An 18,085-nucleotide genomic window follows, 5' to 3' on the forward strand; every position below is an offset into this window, starting at 1 on the left:
TGTGTGTATAGACTTCCCCTTCAGGCAGTGATAGGTAGTGCTTACACATATGACAGTTCCATATGATCCACTTCAAAAGATATGAAGAAAAAATGGAGCACATACCATGTTTAAAGGGGTACTCCCATGGAAAGCTTTTTTTTCAACTGGTGCCAGAAAGTTAAACAGATTTGCAAATCACTTCAATTAAAAAATCTTGATCCTTCCAGTACTTTTTAGGGGCTGTATACTAAAGAGAAATCCAAAAAAGAAATGCATTTCCTCTGATGTCATGACCACCGTGCTCTCTGCTGACCTCTGCTGTCCATTTTAGGAACTGTCCAGAGCAGCATATGTTTGCTATGGGGATTTTCTCCTGCTCTGGACAGTTCCTAAAATGGACAGCAGAGGTCAGCAGAGAGCACTGTGGTCATGACATCAGAGGAAATGCATTTCTTTTTTGGATTTCTCTTTAGCATACAGCACCTAAAAAGTACTGGAAGGATTAAGATTTTTTAATAGAAGTGATTTACAAATCTGTTTAACTTTCTGGCACCAGTTGATTTAAAAAAGAAAAAAAGTTTTCCACGGAATACCCCTTTAAGATGCCTTCATTTTCTTTATTGCTTCATTTTGGGGTAAGCGGTAAGAGGGTTGGGAGGGTGGATGGGTGCTTCGGGGAAACCTTGGGCAACGGTCCGTATCACGCTTGAACATGCTTCATCAGGCCCTGAGGGCCTGATGAAGCGCGTTCAAGCGTGATACGGACCGTTGCCCGAGGTTCCCCCGAAGCACCCGTCCACCTTCCCGACCCTGAGGGCCTGATGAAGCGCATTCAAGCGTGATACGGACCATTGCCCGAGGTTCCCCCGAAGCACCCGTCCACCCTCCCGACCCTGAGGGCCTGATGAAGCGCGTTCAAGTGTGATACGGACCATTGCCCGAGGTTCCCCCGAAGCACCCGTCCACCCTCCCGACCCTGAGGGCCTGATGAAGCGCATTCAAGCGTGATACGGACCATTGCCCGAGGTTCCCCCGAAGCACCCGTCCACCCTCCCGACCCTGAGGGCCTGATGAAGCGCATTCAAGCGTGATACGGACCATTGCCCAAGGTTCCCCCGAAGCACCCGTCCATCCTCCCGACCCTGAGGGCCTGATGAAGCGCGTTCAAGTGTGATACGGACCATTGCCCGAGGTTCCCCCGAAGCACCCGTCCACCCTCCCGACCCTGAGGGCCTGATGAAGCGCATTCAAGCGTGATACGGACCATTGCCCGAGGTTCCCCCGAAGCACCCGTCCACCCTCCCGACCCTGAGGGCCTGATGAAGCGCGTTCAAGCGTGATACGGACCGTTGCCCGAGGTTCCCCCAAAGCACCCGTCCACCCTCCCGACCCTCTTACCGCTTACCCCGAAATGAAGCAATAAAGAAAATGAAGGCATCTTAAACATGGTATGTGCTCAGTTTTTTCTTCATATCTTTTGAAGATGATCTGTTTTTATTTACTTTCTCATTAAAGAAGGCATGGGAACAGGCAGGAAGCACATTACCACGCCTGGGTCTGGCTTTTGTTGTCCTCATCAATGTAGGTGTGGTAATACACAGTATACTATCACACACCCCTCACCTACAACTGTTTCTTTATCCTCAGTAACTATCGGATGTCATTATAAGATTTATATTCCGAGCTGTATGGCTTTATAATAACATGATCTATGGTGCCAGTTCACTTTCATGTGTATATTCATTTAGTCATCCCTATCGGTTATTAGTTATGCTTTTATGTGTATACAGTCATTATCACTATTAGTTATAATTTTATGTGTATAAACATATGGTCATCACTACTCATAGTTCTTCTTTCATAGGTATATGCGTATAGTCATCTATTAGGTATTAGTGATACTTAGTTGTGCTTTCATGTGTGTATCCATATAGTTATCATTACTTGTTGTTACTTATACTTTCATGAAATAAAGTCACCACTCTTACAGTCCATAATGCCCAGGGAAATGCTAAAGCCATAGATCATTATTTCATCTACATGTCCATATGTGAAATGATATGGTTATAGATGTTTCGGGGTCTAACTGTTGATTTATCATCAAAAACTGTGATTTGACAGGTTGGATTCCTCTAAGATAAATAGCACCAACTGTGTCTTAATTCTGTTTTCAATGATAATAAATAAATAATTGAATCAAATAAACAATCTTATTTATGAGACAGTTGGGGCTGATGGACAAATACATCTGTGAAGAACTTTTACGCAATGGTATATATAGCATACAGCCAGCTTGTGCACCAGTTAAGAGTATTCCTTCTCACTGGTCCACACAGGATTCCCCCATGAGGGTACGTTCACAAGGGCGGATTACCTGCAGAATTTCCGCAGTGTATTTGCTGCGGAAAATCCGCAGCAGATAACCTGCTACCATTGAATTCAATGGGTCCGAAGGAAAATCTGCAAAACTGCTTCTATTGCGGATTTTCTGATGACCCATTGAAGTCAATGGTAGCAAAATCCGCTGCGGATTTTCCGTAGCAAATATGCTGCGGAAATTCCGCAGGTAATCCGCCCGTTTGAACGTACCCTTAGGCTTCTGATCTGACAATGATCAATGTGCTGGCAGGTCACCAATTTTGTTCTTATTACTATCAGGCCTTATCTACTGTATATTCTATTACTCTGATGCATGTTATCACACAATGCCGCAGCAGTGACCCAACTAATAGTCACGAATGCAGAAGCAGCTGCCCCTTTACTCCCCTTTGTGACTCAATTCCTTAGAAATCTGATGCAACGGAAAGTAGTTTTATGCTGATACCAAGTGCCAGATTTCTGCATTATTAAATGTTGCATTTAGAGATGAGCGAACTTACATTAAATTCGATTTGTCACGAACTTCTCGGCTCGGCGGTTGCTGACTTTTCCTGCATAAATTAGTTCAGCTTTCAGGTGCTCCGGTGGGCTGGAAAAGGTGGATACAGTCCTAGGAAAGAGTCTCCTAGGACTGTATCCACCTTTTCTAGCCCACGGGAGCACCGGAAAGCTGAACTAATTTATGCAGGAAAAGTCAGCAACCGCCGAACCGAGAAGTTTGTGACGAATCGAATTTACTGTAAATTCACTCATCTCTAGTTGCATTGAAGGAATTTGCTGTATTCTGTATAAAAATCATTCATTGGATAAACTCTTCTAAACCATAGGGGGAGATTTATCAATACCAGTGAAGAGGAAAAGTTGCTGAGTTGCCCATAGCAACCAATCAGATCGCTACTTTCATTTTGCAGAGGCCTTGTTAAAAATGAAAGAAGCGATCTGATTGGTTGCTATGGGCAACTGGGGAACTTTCCCTTTGCACAGGCTTTGATAAATCTCCCCCATGTGTACACTTTCTAGTAAGTCCCTGTTATTTAGCTATGTGCAGTATCCTGACCTTTTAGACTTGCGATTTACTAGTAATCACAAGAAGGTATTCAAGATTTCATACAAATGAACCAAGATTCAAACATGTTTTGATTAAAATGCAAAGACATTTAATACAAATATTTACTGTATTTTTCACCGTATAAGACGCACTTTTTCTTCCCCAAAACTGGGGGGGGAAAGTTGGTGCATCTTATACGGCGAATACACACCTATCGCGGCGGTCCCTGCGCCCATCAACGGCCGGGACCCGCGGCTAATACAGGACATAACTGATCGCGGTGATGCCCTGTATTAACCCTTCAGACGCAGCGATCAAAGCTGACCGCCGCGTCTGAAGCGAGAGTGACACTAACCTGCCTCCTCGGTGTCTGCTCCGTGCCGGGATCCCCTGCATGGCTGATGCTCTCCTTCGTCGTCATCACGTCGTCGCGCACGCTGCCCCGTCATCCAATAGGAGCCGCGTGCGTAGCGGCATGATGGCGGCCACGGAGAGCGAGGATACCGGGCAGCAGAGACGTTCCAGAGCGACGGGGACACCCCGGGGACGCGGCAACAGCGATGGAGGGCGACGTCCAGGGCAGCGGTGACGAGTGGTGACAGGTCCGGAGCGGCGGGGACACGTAAGTATTACCTCCTATACCAGTGGTCTACAACCTGCGGACCTCCAGATGTTGCAAAACTACAACTCCTGGCATGCCCGGACAGCCAACGGCTGTCCGGGCATGCTGGGAGTTGTAGTTTTGCAACATCTGGAGGTCCGCTGGTTGAAGATCACTGTGACCTATACTTTACATTGTATTCTAGATTTTCCTCATTAAAAATTGGGTGCGTCTTATATGCCGGAGCGTTGTATAGGGCGAAAAATACGGTACGTAAGAAAGTAAATTGGAAATTACTACTGTAGATGGCTCCAAATTAAAACTTCAATTAAACTGCTTCCACACCTCAAAGATCCTTAAAAAAACTACAATATTGCCCTAATTTTTTTCTCGATACAATTAAAATATTAGTGTAAACATAAAATGCTCCAAAGGGAATGCATCTGTCCCTAAAAAGCACAGCACAAGTGACTGTAACGCTACGCTCATTTTTATGGTAGGATGTGATGCTAAGATAACGACAATTATCATCATACCAGAGGATTTCATTTTCTCTTAAGCTGAGAACACGACTGAGTATTCTAATGATTTGAAACTATTAAAATAAGATTTAGTTCATTGAGCAAACATTAAAGGAGCATTTACGCCACTTGTAAAAATCCTTCCGAATCCATTAGCGGATTTCTATTTTAACCCGCTGCTCCCCATGAGTTTCTTTTCTAAGGACATCGCACATTAATTCAGTTTAGGCTAATGATAACTGCATCTGCAGTGTCCTCCATCTGGACATATTATGCAGAGGAATAAATAGATTTTAAATTGCCAAATGAGATTTTAGAACATTCCTGTAAGTAATATGTAACAGCTTGCTGTATCCTTGCGAAGGAGCCCAGACTATTCGTGCAGACAGTAAAGAGTTAATTTGATATCTTTGGCTACAAATATGCCAATCATAGTCGAGAATTAATGAATGTGAAGAAATGTTCTTACCACGCAGATGGAAGCTTCTCTGGCATCATGTACAGCGCAGGATCTTCTGGAGAGTTTTCCCCGAGCAGACGCCTCACCTTACACAGAGGTGGAGTTTATTATGACAGCATCCAATAACCTACAAATCTTATTTAAGAAGGTGCTTCTGGCTGTACGGAATATTCACCCGGGGAATCAGCCTTCTTCATTGCAGATAATGAATACAGGAAGAGTGATTTCCCGCAATATCAGTCTTGTAAATAAAGCTTTAAAGGAGAACTATCGTGCAGGACAACTTATCCCCTATCCAAAGGATCTCGGATTCCTGGGAATGGAGCGTGTTGACCCCAGCACAAAGCGATGGCCGACATGCCCCCTCCATGTATCTCTTGAGACGGAGATACAGCGTTCGGGTATCTCCTGCTCTCCCATAGAGATACATGGAGGGAGCTTGTTGGCCGCTGGTTTGTACTGGGGTCGACACGCTCCATTCCCAGGGAGAGCCAGAGTCCCAAGCAGGAGCTTGTGGGTGGTGCCAGCAGGTTTAAGCCTAAAGTTTTGCACCTTACCAATATACAGTACTTTGTAGTACTGGATAGAAAATTGTAGATTGCACTCACCCGGTGTAGTTAAAACGTCCTCTTTTTTAGATAATTTCTTTAAAACATGTCCAAGGTAGGGTAGAGAGATGCGGTCAGCATAAGCTGACTGACCGGCCTCGGCTGACTGACCGCATCTCTCTACCCTACCTTGGACATGTTTTAAAGAAATTATCTAAAAAAGAGGACGTTTTAACTACACCGGGTGAGTGCGATCTACAATTTTCTATCCAGTACTGCATTTGCTATAGCTAACTATTGATCTGCACCCCCGGCTTGTCACTACCTATGGACTCCTGTGCTACGAATTGTTTCTCCAGCTTTCCTACCATATTAACCCCTTATAACCCAGCAATAGTGCCTGCCCAGCTTTTCTCAGCCAAACTATACAGTACTTGGTGTTTCCTCACTATTTTCAGATTTATTTTTGCTGTCAGGAGATTAACAGGCGTCAAAGCCCCATCCCCAGACAATGTACAGTGCCGCACGTCCCTATGTGTGCTGCTGTCCTAAAGATATACCTCTAGAGGAGAGCACAATACTGCAGTGTTATATACCATGCGTTAAGTTATCATGGAGCTTAAAGGGATACTCTGGTGGAAAACTTTTTTTCTTAAATGAACTGGTGCCAGAAAGTTAAACATATTTGTAAATAACTTCTATTTAAAAATCTTAATCCTTTCAGTATTTATTAGCAGGTGTGATACAGAGGATATTCTTTTCTTTTTGAATTTCTTTTCTGTCTGACCACAGTGCTCTCTGCTGACACATCTGTCTGTGCCCCTCACATATAATGCCCCCTGTGCTGTGCCCCTCACATATAATGCCCCCTGAGGAGACAGGACAAGGGGCATTATATGTGAGGGGCACATGACAGGAGCATTATATGTGAGGGGCACAGCACAGGGGGTATTATATGTGAGGGGCACAGCACAGTGGGCATTATATGTGAGGGGCACAGCACAGGGGGCATTATATGTGAGGAGCACAGCGGCATTATATATGGGGGGCGCATGATGGGGACATTATATGTGAGGGGCACAGCACAGGGGGCATTATATGTAAGGGGCACAGCACAGGGGCATTATATATGGGGCGCATGATGGGGGCATTATATGTGAGGGGCGCATGATGGGGGCATTATATGTGAGGGGCGCATGATGGGGGCATTATATGTGAGGGGCGCATGATGGGGGCATTATATGTGAAGTGCAAATGATGGGGGTATTATATGTGAGGGGCGTATGATGGGGGCATTATATGTGAGGGGCGCATGATGGGGCATTATATGTGAGGGGCGCATGATGGGGGCAATATGTATGGGGGCGCATGATGGAGGCATTATATGTGAGGGGCGCATGCTGGGGACATTATATGTGAGGGGCGCATGATGGGGGCATTATGTGTGAGGGGCACAGCACAGGGGGCATTATATGTGAGGGGTGCATGATGGGGGCATTATATGTGAGGGGTGCAAGATTTGGGCATTATATGTGAAGGGCGCATGATTGGGGCACTATATGTGAGGGGCGCATGATGGGGGTATTATATATGAGGGCGCATGATGGGGCATTATATGTGAGGGGCGCATGATGGGGGCATTATATGTGAGGGGCGCATAATAGGGGCAATATATGTGAGGGGCACAAGATGGGTCATTATATGTGAGGGGCGCATGATGGGGAATTATATATGAGGAGTGCAATGGGGCATTATATGTGAGGGGCACATGAGGGGGGCATTATATGTGAGGGTCGCATGATGAGGGCATTATATATCAGGGGCGCATGATGGGGCATTATATGTGAGGGGCGCATGATGAGGGCATTATATATCAGGGGCGCATGATGGGGCATTGTATGTGAGGGGCGCATGATGGGGGCATTATATGTGGGGGCGCATGATGGGGGCATTATATATCAGGGGCGCATGATGGGGGCATTATATGTGAGTGGTGTATGATGGGGGCATTATATGTGAGGGGCTTATGATGGGGGCAATATATGTGAGGGGCGCATGATGGGGGCATTATATATCAGGGGCGCATGATGGGGGCATTATATGTGAGGGGCGCATGATGGGGGCATTATATGTGAGGGGCGCATGATGGGGGCATTATATGTGAAGTGCAAATGATGGGGGTATTATATGTGAAGGGCGTATGATGGGGGCATTATATGTGAGAGGCGCATGATGGGGCATTATATGTGAGGGGCGCATGATGGGGGCAATATGTATGGGGGGCGCATGATGGAGGCATTATATGTGAGGGGCGCATGCTGGGGACATTATATGTAAGGGGCGCATGATGGTGGCATTATGTGTGAGGGGCACAGCACAGTGGGCATTATATGTGAGGGGTGCAAGATGGGGGCATTATATGTGAGGGGTGCAAGATTTGGGCATTATATGTGAAGGGCGCATGATTGGGGCACTATATGTGAGGGGCGCATGATGGGGGTATTATATATGAGGGCGCATGATGGGGGCATTATATGTGAGGGGCGCATGATGGGGGCATTATATGTGAGGGGCGCATAATAGGGGCAATATATGTGAGGGGCACAAGATGGGTCATTATATGTGAGGGGCGCATGATGGGGAATTATATATGAGGAGTGCAATGGGGCATTATATGTGAGGGGCACATGAGGGGGGCATTATATGTGAGGGTCGCATGATGAGGGCATTATATATCAGGGGCGCATGATGGGGCATTATATGTAAGGGGCGCATGATGAGGGCATTATATGTGAGGGGCGCATGATGAGGGCATTATATATCAGGGGCGCATGATGGGGCATTGTATGTGAGGGGCGCATGATGGGGGCATTATATGTGGGGGCGCATGATGGGGCATTGTATGTGAGGGGCGCATGATGGGGGCATTATATGTGAGTGGCGTATGATGGGGGCATTATATGTGAGGGGCTTATGATGGGGGCAATATATGTGAGGGGCGCATGATGGGGGCATTATATGTGAGGGGCGCATGATGGGGGCATTATATGTGAGGGGCGCATGATGGGGGCATTATATGTGAGGGGCGCATGATGGGGGCATTATATGTGAGGGGCGCAAGATGGGGGCATTTTATGTGAGGGGCGCATGCGGCCCAGCCTCACCCAGTCTCTACCTCCAGTGGCCCCCAGATAATTTGAGTTTGAGCCCCCTGACCTATATTTGAGACCCCTGACCTATATTAATTCTGTTATAGTGAATGACCTCAGCTTGCCTACTTGATCCATTTCTGCCTGCTCCCTTGTTTTACATTTGCCTCTGCTGTGTTAGACCTCTGCGTAAAGGGGTACTCCACTGCTAGACATCTTATCCTCTATCCAAAGGATAGAGGATAAGATGTCTGATCGCGGGGGTGCCCCTGCTGGGGCCCCCCGCGATCTCCCGCAGCACCTGGCATTCTAAACAAACACCGGGTTCCTGTGGCAGTGGTCGTGAAGTCATGGTCACAGCCTCCGGCTCCTAGCGTTCTGAACAAAATCTTCAGAACGCTAGAGCACCGGAGTATCCCTTTAATAGAATATAAACCTGTGCTGTCTTCCTGGACCAATTTGCCTGTCTTTGAATACGCATATACATGAGCAGCCAAAGACCTCAGTACTCAGATTCATCCTTGCATGTCCCTTTGGTACATCATAATGGTGTCTTTTAGACCACTGTGCCAGCTGCCAACCATACCAGGACTACTCCCATAGGTGATGACCTAGAAGACTTCTGCAGCTAAAACCAGAACCTCAAAGGAAAGAGTTAAAGAGTGAAAACTAGGGGGCTACTCTCATGGCAACCAAATGCCAAGCTAGTTAATTTGCACAATGGGCCCACACCCATTGCCTGTTACAAATGTATTTAAATTCTATACATATAATATGCTGGTTAATATTACCATGGTCACAGAAATGCAACCCAACTGTGACACATAGGTTAGTGCTTCCAGTTTATTGGCTTGGATCAAAGAAGCCTGCAGCTGACAATACCACCACATTTCCTGCCCCTTGAACAGTGGTTAGAACTCATCCCCTGTCTAAAAGCATTGAATACTCTGTACTTTATGTTCTAGGTATTGATTGTGCAGCTAATGGCGGATAATGATGATCTATTTTAGCTATGTGCAAACATCTATTGTCATAAAGGCTAAGAAGTTTAAAGGGCTTCTTAATATTTCATAAGACTTGAGAGAGTAGAATTATACACATTTTAGTGACAGATAGGTTTAACTGGCTCTTGTAGTTGGTTTTACTGAAAGACGAGATTTTAAAGAGGCATCTTGTACCACTTGGGAATGTTCTATATGTGTACACAATAATCCTCTGGACTTGGTGGGATGCCAGCTTAGCAAATTTTCCAGACCATTTCAAATTTCAAAGTTTATTTAAATGAGGGAGAATCATGCTGTGCTACAGAAATAGACATGTTAACATATTCATTCTAATGTAGGCTTTATCCTATTATTAATTGGGGGTTAAAAATCAATAAGGATTGCAGTTCATCATCCTATTAATGTGTAGGTTAATCTTCCCGTAAAGCAGGAGAGGGGAAGAAAAGCAGAGATGCCGCAATATAGTGCAATTTATCCTAATTGTGATAGGTTGGACAGTTGTCCAAAGTAGGAATATTGCTCACCTATTGGTGCTGTGCAGGCAGGCACAACACTGGCGATCGCATGTAACAGGTAGCAGGTAGCGGTGTGCATTGTCGGGAGGCAGCCGACCGTCTCTCCTACTGTGCCAGCGGTGTAGATACAGGAGGAACAGCTGGTTCTGGGAAAACCTGGCAAGACTACCGCAGAACTCCGGCAGAAAAATCCTGAAGAAGAAGGATGAACCTTTGAAACGCGTTGTCCCATTTATCCTGCATGTTTTATGAACCAATAAAGCCTGCTTTTGTACACAACACTCGGGTGTGCGCCTTATAGCCAAAATCTGATTTTTCTGCCGGAGTCCTGCGGTAGGGGGGCGCATAGACGTAACTTGTATAGACGTTACTTGTCTGGGGTAAGAGGAAATATGTTAATGTAACATCATAAAAATCAAGAACAACATATTTCATATGCAATATATTTATTAATTAAAGTACAACACTGTAATCGTGTAGCAACTGGTGTGGGCCAGTATTTTTTAACAAACACAAAATTAGATAGTATACTTAGGATCGAGCATGAGTAAGGCGTGACTAGTATGTCCCTATCTATTAGCCCTGCCTGGCGATACTGTAAGTCCCCTGTCCTAGTGACCTGGGCCTACACTGGAACCTCCTATTGGCCCTAGGCTGTAAAGGGGATATTGAAACAATATTGCGGCATCGCCAAGACACAGTTGACCGAGGCTAATAGCCCGACAGATCCAATATACAGTATTTGATCATAAATATCACGCTTTAAGGTATTTAGAGGTGTAACATACATGTGGTAAAAATAATAATACAATATCAGGACCCGAGGAAGGTAGCCAGGGGTATGTAGTAGTATTCACGTTTAAATACACAGAGATTGCATTAATCCAACGCGTTTCGCTCATCCGTGTGAGTAAAGATAGCTCCTCAGGGATTCTCGTAGAGAATACTTGCAGAAATATGGTCATGGGAGACCGTACATATAGTAGCAATGCATCATCACATGTAGATTGAAGAAGCGTACATTAGATATACTTGTATGGTGATATGATGAAAGTGACACACTGATCTGGACAGCTGCGTATGAATATCAGTCTAGAATAGAAGATAGATTGGTGTTATAATGAACAGATAAGTAAATAAAGTAGGTGAAAGAGGAGGACTAGCCGGAGGTGAGAAGTACCTTGGGTCCGGGTGCTTGGTGACTCCTCCTAGTAGGATGTTGAAAAAGAATCTCCACTCCGACGTAGGTTTACTTAGAAAATGCTAAGATGATAGTCAGTATGGTGGAAAAGGAGCCGGGGGAAATTGTGAATGTAGTGATATGAGTAATTAAGCAGCGTGTGGATGTATGTGATTAAGTACAGAGATATGGCGAATGGTTATAGATGGGTGGCCAATACGATAGTAGGAAATTTAGAAATTGCACAATCACAATTCCCACGATGGGGGTTTCATTGGGTTGTCATTGTTACGCCGAGCGCTCCGGGTCCCCGCTCCTCCCCGGAGCGCTCGCTACATCTTCGCTTCTGCAGCGCCCCGGTCAGATCCACTGACCGGGTGCGCTGCGATACCGCCTCCAGCCGGGATGCGATTCGCGATGCGGGTGGCGCCCGCTCGCGATGCGCACCCCGGCTCCCGTACCTGACTCGCTCTCCGTCGGTCCTGTCCCGGCGCGCGCGGCCCCGCTCCCTAGGGCGCACGCGCGCCGGGTCTCTGCGATTTAAAGGGCCACTGCGCCACTGATTGGCGCAGTGGTTCTAATTAGTGTGTTCACCTGTGCACTCCCTATGTATACCTCACTTCCCCTGCACTCCCTCGCCGGATCTTGTTGCCATCGTGCCAGTGAAAGCGTTTCCTTGTGTGTTCCTAGCCTGTGTTCCAGACCTCCTGCCGTTGCCCCTGACTACGATCCTTGCTGCCTGCCCCGACCTTCTGCTACGTCCGACCTTGCTTTTGTCTACTCCCTTGTACCGCGCCTATCTTCAGCAGTCAGAGAGGTTGAGCCGTTGCTAGTGGATACGACCTGGTTACTACCGCCGCAGCAAGACCATCCCGCTTTGCGGCGGGCTCTGGTGAATACCAGTAGTGACTTAGAACCGGTCCACTAGCACGGTCCACGCCAATCCCTCTCTGGCACAGAGGATCCACCTCCTGCCAGCCGGCATCGTGACAGTAGATCCGGCCATGGATCCCGCTGAAGTTCCTCTGCCAGTTGTCGCCGACCTCACCACGGTGGTCGCCCAGCAGTCGCAACAGATAGCGCAACAAGGCCACCAGCTGTCTCAACTGACCGTGATGCTACAGCAGCTACTACCACAGCTTCAGCAATCATCTCCTCCGCCAGCTCCTGCACCTCCTCCGCAGCGAGTGGCCGCTTCCAGCCTACGACTATCCTTGCCGGATAAATTTGATGGGGACTCTAAGTTTTGCCGTGGCTTTCTTTCACAATGTTCCCTGCACTTGGAGATGATGTCGGACCAGTTTCCTACTGAAAGGTCTAAGGTGGCTTTCGTAGTCAGCCTTCTGTCTGGGAAAGCTCTGTCATGGGCCACACCGCTCTGGGACCGCAATGACCCCGTCACTGCCTCTGTACACTCCTTCTTCTCGGAAATTCGAAGTGTCTTTGAGGAACCTGCCCGAGCCTCTTCTGCTGAGACTGCCCTGCTGAACCTGGTCCAGGGTAATTCTTCCGTTGGCGAGTACGCCATACAATTCCGTACTCTTGCTTCCGAACTATCCTGGAATAATGAGGCCCTCTGCGCGACCTTTAAAAAAGGCCTATCCAGCAACATTAAAGATGTTCTGGCCGCACGAGAAATTCCTGCTAACCTGCATGATCTCATTCATCTAGCCACTCGCATTGACATGCGTTTTTCCGAAAGGCGTCAGGAGCTCCGCCAGGATATGGACTTTGTTCGCACTAGGCATTTTTTCTCCCCGGCTCCTCTCTCCTCTGGTCCTCTGCAATCCGTTCCTGTGCCTCCCGCCGTGGAGGCTATGCAAGTTGACCGGTCTCGCTTGACACCTCAAGAGAGGACACGACGCCGCCTGGAGAATCTTTGCCTGTACTGTGCCGGTACCGAACACTTCCTGAAGGATTGTCCTATCCGTCCTCCCCGCCTGGAAAGACGTACGCAGACTCCGCACAAAGGTGAGACAGTCCTTGATGTCAACTCTGCTTCTCCACGTCTTACTGTGCCTGTGCGGATATCTGCCTCTACCTTCTCCTTCTCTACTATGGCCTTCTTGGATTCCGGATCTGCAGGAAATTTTATTTTGGCCTCTCTCATCAACAGGTTCAACATCCCGGTGACCAGTCTCGCCAGACCCCTCTACATCAATTGTGTTAACAATGAAAGATTGGACTGTACCATACGTTACCGCACGGAGCCCCTTCTAATGTGCATCGGACCTCATCACGAAAAAATTGAGTTTTTGGTCCTGCCCAATTGCACTTCCGAAATTCTCCTTGGACTACCATGGCTTCAACGCCATTCCCCAACCCTTGATTGGTCCACAGGGGAGATCAAGAGCTGGGGTACCTCTTGTTTCAAAGACTGCCTTAAACTGGCCCCCAGTACTCCCTGCCACGACCCTGTGGTTCCCCCTGTAACCGGTCTCCCTAAGGTCTATATGGACTTTGCTGACGTATTTTGCAAAAAACAAGCTGAGACTTTACCTCCTCACAGGCCTTATGACTGTCCTATTGACCTCCTCCCAGGCACTACTCCACCCCGGGGCAGAATTTATCCCCTGTCCGCCCCAGAGACTCTTGCTATGTCCGAATACATCCAGGAAAATTTAAAAAAGGGGTTTATCCGCAAATCCTCCTCTCCTGCCGGAGCTGGATTTTTCTTTGTGTCCAAGAAAGATGGCTCCCTACGTCCTTGCATTGACTACCGCGGACTTAATAAAATCACGGTAAAGAACCGCTACCCCCTACCTCTTATCTCTGAACTCTTTGATCGCCTCCAAGGTGCCCACATCTTTACCAAACTGGACTTAAGAGGTGCTTATAATCTCATCCGCATCAGGGAGGGGGACGAATGGAAAACTGCATTTAACACTAGAGATGGACACTTTGAGTATCTGGTCATGCCCTTTGGCCTGTGCAACGCCCCTGCCGTCTTCCAAGACTTTGTTAATGAAATTTTTCGTGATCTCTTATATTCCTGTGTTGTTGTGTATCTGGACGATATTCTGATTTTTTCTGCCAACTTAGAAGAACACCGCCAGCATGTCCGCATGGTTCTTCAGAGACTTCGAGACAATCAACTTTATGCCAAAATGGAGAAATGTCTGTTTGAATGTCAATCTCTTCCTTTCCTAGGATACTTGGTCTCTGGCCAGGGACTACAAATGGATCCAGATAAACTCTCTGCCGTCTTAGATTGGCCACGCCCCTCCGGACTCCGTGCTATCCAACGTTTTTTGGGGTTCGCCAATTATTACAGACAATTTATTCCACATTTTTCCACCATTGTGGCTCCTATCGTGGCTTTAACCAAGAAGAATGCCAATCCTAAGTCCTGGCCTCCTCAAGCGGAAGACGCTTTTAAACGGCTCAAGTCTGCCTTTTCTTCTGCTCCCGTGCTCTCCAGACCGGACCCATCTAAACCCTTCCTATTGGAGGTTGATGCCTCCTCAGTGGGAGCTGGAGCGGTTCTTCTACAAAAAAACTCTTCCGGGCATGCTGTTACTTGTGGTTTTTTTTCTAGGACCTTCTCTCCGGCGGAGAGGAACTACTCCATCGGGGATCGAGAGCTACTGGCCATTAAATTAGCACTTGAGGAATGGAGGCATCTGCTGGAGGGATCAAAATTTCCAGTTATCATTTACACCGATCACAAGAATCTCTCCTATCTCCAGTCTGCCCAACGGCTGAATCCTCGCCAGGCCAGGTGGTCTCTGTTCTTTGCCCGTTTTAATTTTGAAATTCACTTTCGCCCTGCCGACAAGAACATTAGGGCCGATGCTCTCTCTCGTTCCTCGGATGCCTCGGAAGTAGAGCTCTCTCCGCAACACATCATTCCTCCTGACTGCCTGATCTCCACTTCTCCAGCCTCCATCAGGCAAACTCCTCCAGGGAAGACCTTCGTTTCTCCACGCCAACGCCTCGGAATCCTCAAATGGGGTCACTCCTCCCACCTCGCAGGCCATGCGGGCATCAAAAAATCCTTGCAACTCATCTCTCGTTTCTATTGGTGGCCGACTCTGGAGACGGATGTTGTTGATTTTGTGCGGGCCTGCACTGTCTGTGCCCGGGATAAGACTCCTCGCCAGAAGCCTGCTGGTCTCCTTCATCCTCTACCTGTCCCCGAACAGCCTTGGTCTCTGATTGGTATGGACTTTATTACTGACTTACCCCCATCCCGTGGCAACACTGTTGTTTGGGTGGTCGTTGATCGATTTTCCAAGATGGCACATTTTATTCCTCTTCCTGGTCTTCCTTCAGCGCCTCAGTTGGCAAAACAATTTTTTGTACACATTTTTCGTCTTCACGGTTTGCCCACGCAGATCGTCTCGGATAGAGGCGTCCAATTCGTGTCAAAATTTTGGAGGGCTCTCTGTAAACAACTCAAGATTAAATTAAACTTTTCTTCTGCTTATCATCCTCAATCCAATGGGCAAGTAGAAAGAATTAACCAGGTCCTGGGTGACTATTTACGGCATTTTGTTTTCTCCCGCCAGGATGACTGGGCAGATCTTCTACCATGGGCCGAATTCTCGTACAACTTCAGAGTCTCTGAATCCTCTTCCAAATCCCCATTTTTCGTGGTGTACGGCCGTCACCCTCTTCCCCCCCTCCCTACTCCCTTGCCCTCTGGTTTGCCCGCTGTGGATGAAATAACTCGTGATCTTTCCACCATATGGAAAGAGACCCAAAATTCTCTCTTACAGGCTTCATCTCGCATGAAAAAGTTTGCCGATAAGAAAAGAAGAGCTCCCCCCATTTTTTCTCCCGGAGACAAGGTATGGCTCTCCGCTAAATATGTCCGCTTCCGTGTCCCCAGCTACAAATTGGGACCACGCTATCTTGCTCCTTTCAAAATTTTGTGCCAGATTAATCCTGTCTCTTACAAACTTCTTCTTCCTCCTTCTCTTCGTATTCCTAATGCCTTTCATGTCTCTCTTCTTAAACCACTCATCATCAACCGTTTCTCTCCCAAACTTGTTTCTCCCACTCCTGTTTCCGGCTCTTCGGACATCTTCTCCGTAAAGGAGATACTGGCCTCCAAGAAGGTCAGAGGGAAAACCTTTTTTTTGGTCGATTGGGAGGGCTGTGGTCCTGAAGAGAGATCCTGGGAACCTGAGGACAATATCCTAGACAAAAGTCTGGTCCTCAGGTTCTCAGGCTCCAAGAAGAGGGGGAGACCCAAGGGGGGGGGGTACTGTTACGCCGAGCGCTCCGGGTCCCCGCTCCTCCCCGGAGCGCTCGCTACATCCTCGCTTCTGCAGCGCCCCGGTCAGATCCACTGACCGGGTGCGCTGCGATACCGCCTCCAGCCGGGATGCGATTCGCGATGCGGGTGGCGCCCGCTCGCGATGCGCACCCCGGCTCCCGTACCTGACTCGCTCTCCGTCGGTCCTGTCCCGGCGCGCGCGGCCCTGCTCCCTAGGGCGCGCGCGCGCCAGGTCTCTGCGATTTAAAGGGCCACTGCGCCACTGATTGGCGCAGTGGTTCTAATTAGTGTGTTCACCTGTGCACTCCCTATGTATACCTCACTTCCCCTGCACTCCCTCGCCGGATCTTGTTGCCATCGTGCCAGTGAAAGCGTTTCCTTGTGTGTTCCTAGCCTGTGTTCCAGACCTCCTGCCGTTGCCCCTGACTACGATCCTTGCTGCCTGCCCCGACCTTCTGCTACGTCCGACCTTGCTTTTGTCTACTCCCTTGTACCGCGCCTATCTTCAGCAGTCAGAGAGGTTGAGCCGTTGCTAGTGGATACGACCTGGTTACTACCGCCGCAGCAAGACCATCCCGCTTTGCGGCGGGCTCTGGTGAATACCAGTAGTGACTTAGAACCGGTCCACTAGCACGGTCCACGCCAATCCCTCTCTGGCACAGAGGATCCACCTCCTGCCAGCCGGCATCGTGACAGTCATGATATGTGTCTAGGCACATTATTGAGGTATATGGGTGCAGATAGGTGGGTGGCCAAGTTTAGAAATTAGATAATACACAGTCATATTAAGAGGGTTTAGGGGAGGTGGTTAGGATAGGAGAGGGGGGAGAGAGGGGGAGGGGAGGGTGTCTCTCATAGGAAGGGCATGGTAAAAATGGCACTGTCCGTTGTGTTATAAGGAGAAGGAGTGTGTCCTAATATGGGAGGCCCAAACCAAAAGAGAATAAAGTTATACCCGAATTGGGGATAGGAAGAATAAGAAGTAAAAAGATAGTCGCTTATTGAAATGGCTGGTAGAGGAACATGCGTTCGAGGATTAAGAGTTATATGATTATATGAAGCTGGTGAAATTCAAATTTTCATTTAGACCATGTGGTTGGACTGTATCCAGAAGAAAGATCCAGCGGGTTTCTTTTTGTGTTAGTATTTTATCAAGGTTACCTCTTCTTTGGGAGGGTGAAATAATTTCCAAAGCTTGGAATTGGAGGACTGTTGGGTTGCCATTGTGTTTGTTGTTGACATGTTTGGCAATAGGTTTATCCCGATTGTTGTTCACATCCCCAATATGTTCCAAAATCCTGCATTTGAATTCCTGGGTGGTTTTACCCACGTATCTAAGCCCACATATACAGGTGGCGATATACACCACCCCTGTGGTTTTGCAGTTTGCAAAGGTTCTGCTAGGGAAGGACCGGTGAAAGTGTGGGTAGGACAAGATCGGCTCTGTGCACTAAGGACAAGCAGGGCTCTGTAC

General features: G+C 47.8%; 1 protein-coding gene across 4 annotated transcripts in view; it reads right to left on the minus strand.

The window, feature by feature from the left end:
- The window catches only part of LOC130290506 (LHFPL tetraspan subfamily member 1 protein-like), a 40,096-nt gene extending 34,819 nt beyond the window's left edge, over positions 1–5,277 (minus strand). The window contains exon 1 of one of the 4 annotated variants that reach the window (XM_056538236.1): positions 5,001–5,277. The gene's annotated coding sequence lies outside the window, so the exon portion shown is untranslated. Of the gene's footprint in view, positions 1–3,206; positions 3,238–5,000 lie in introns of those variants that run through there. The other 3 variants (XM_056538235.1, XM_056538233.1, XM_056538234.1) reach the window with 3 other exon arrangements.
- Between the last annotated feature and the right edge of the window lie 12,808 nt (positions 5,278–18,085).

This window comes from Hyla sarda, chromosome 9 (assembly GCF_029499605.1).
Source record: "Hyla sarda isolate aHylSar1 chromosome 9, aHylSar1.hap1, whole genome shotgun sequence".
Lineage (NCBI taxonomy): Eukaryota > Metazoa > Chordata > Amphibia > Anura > Hylidae > Hyla > Hyla sarda.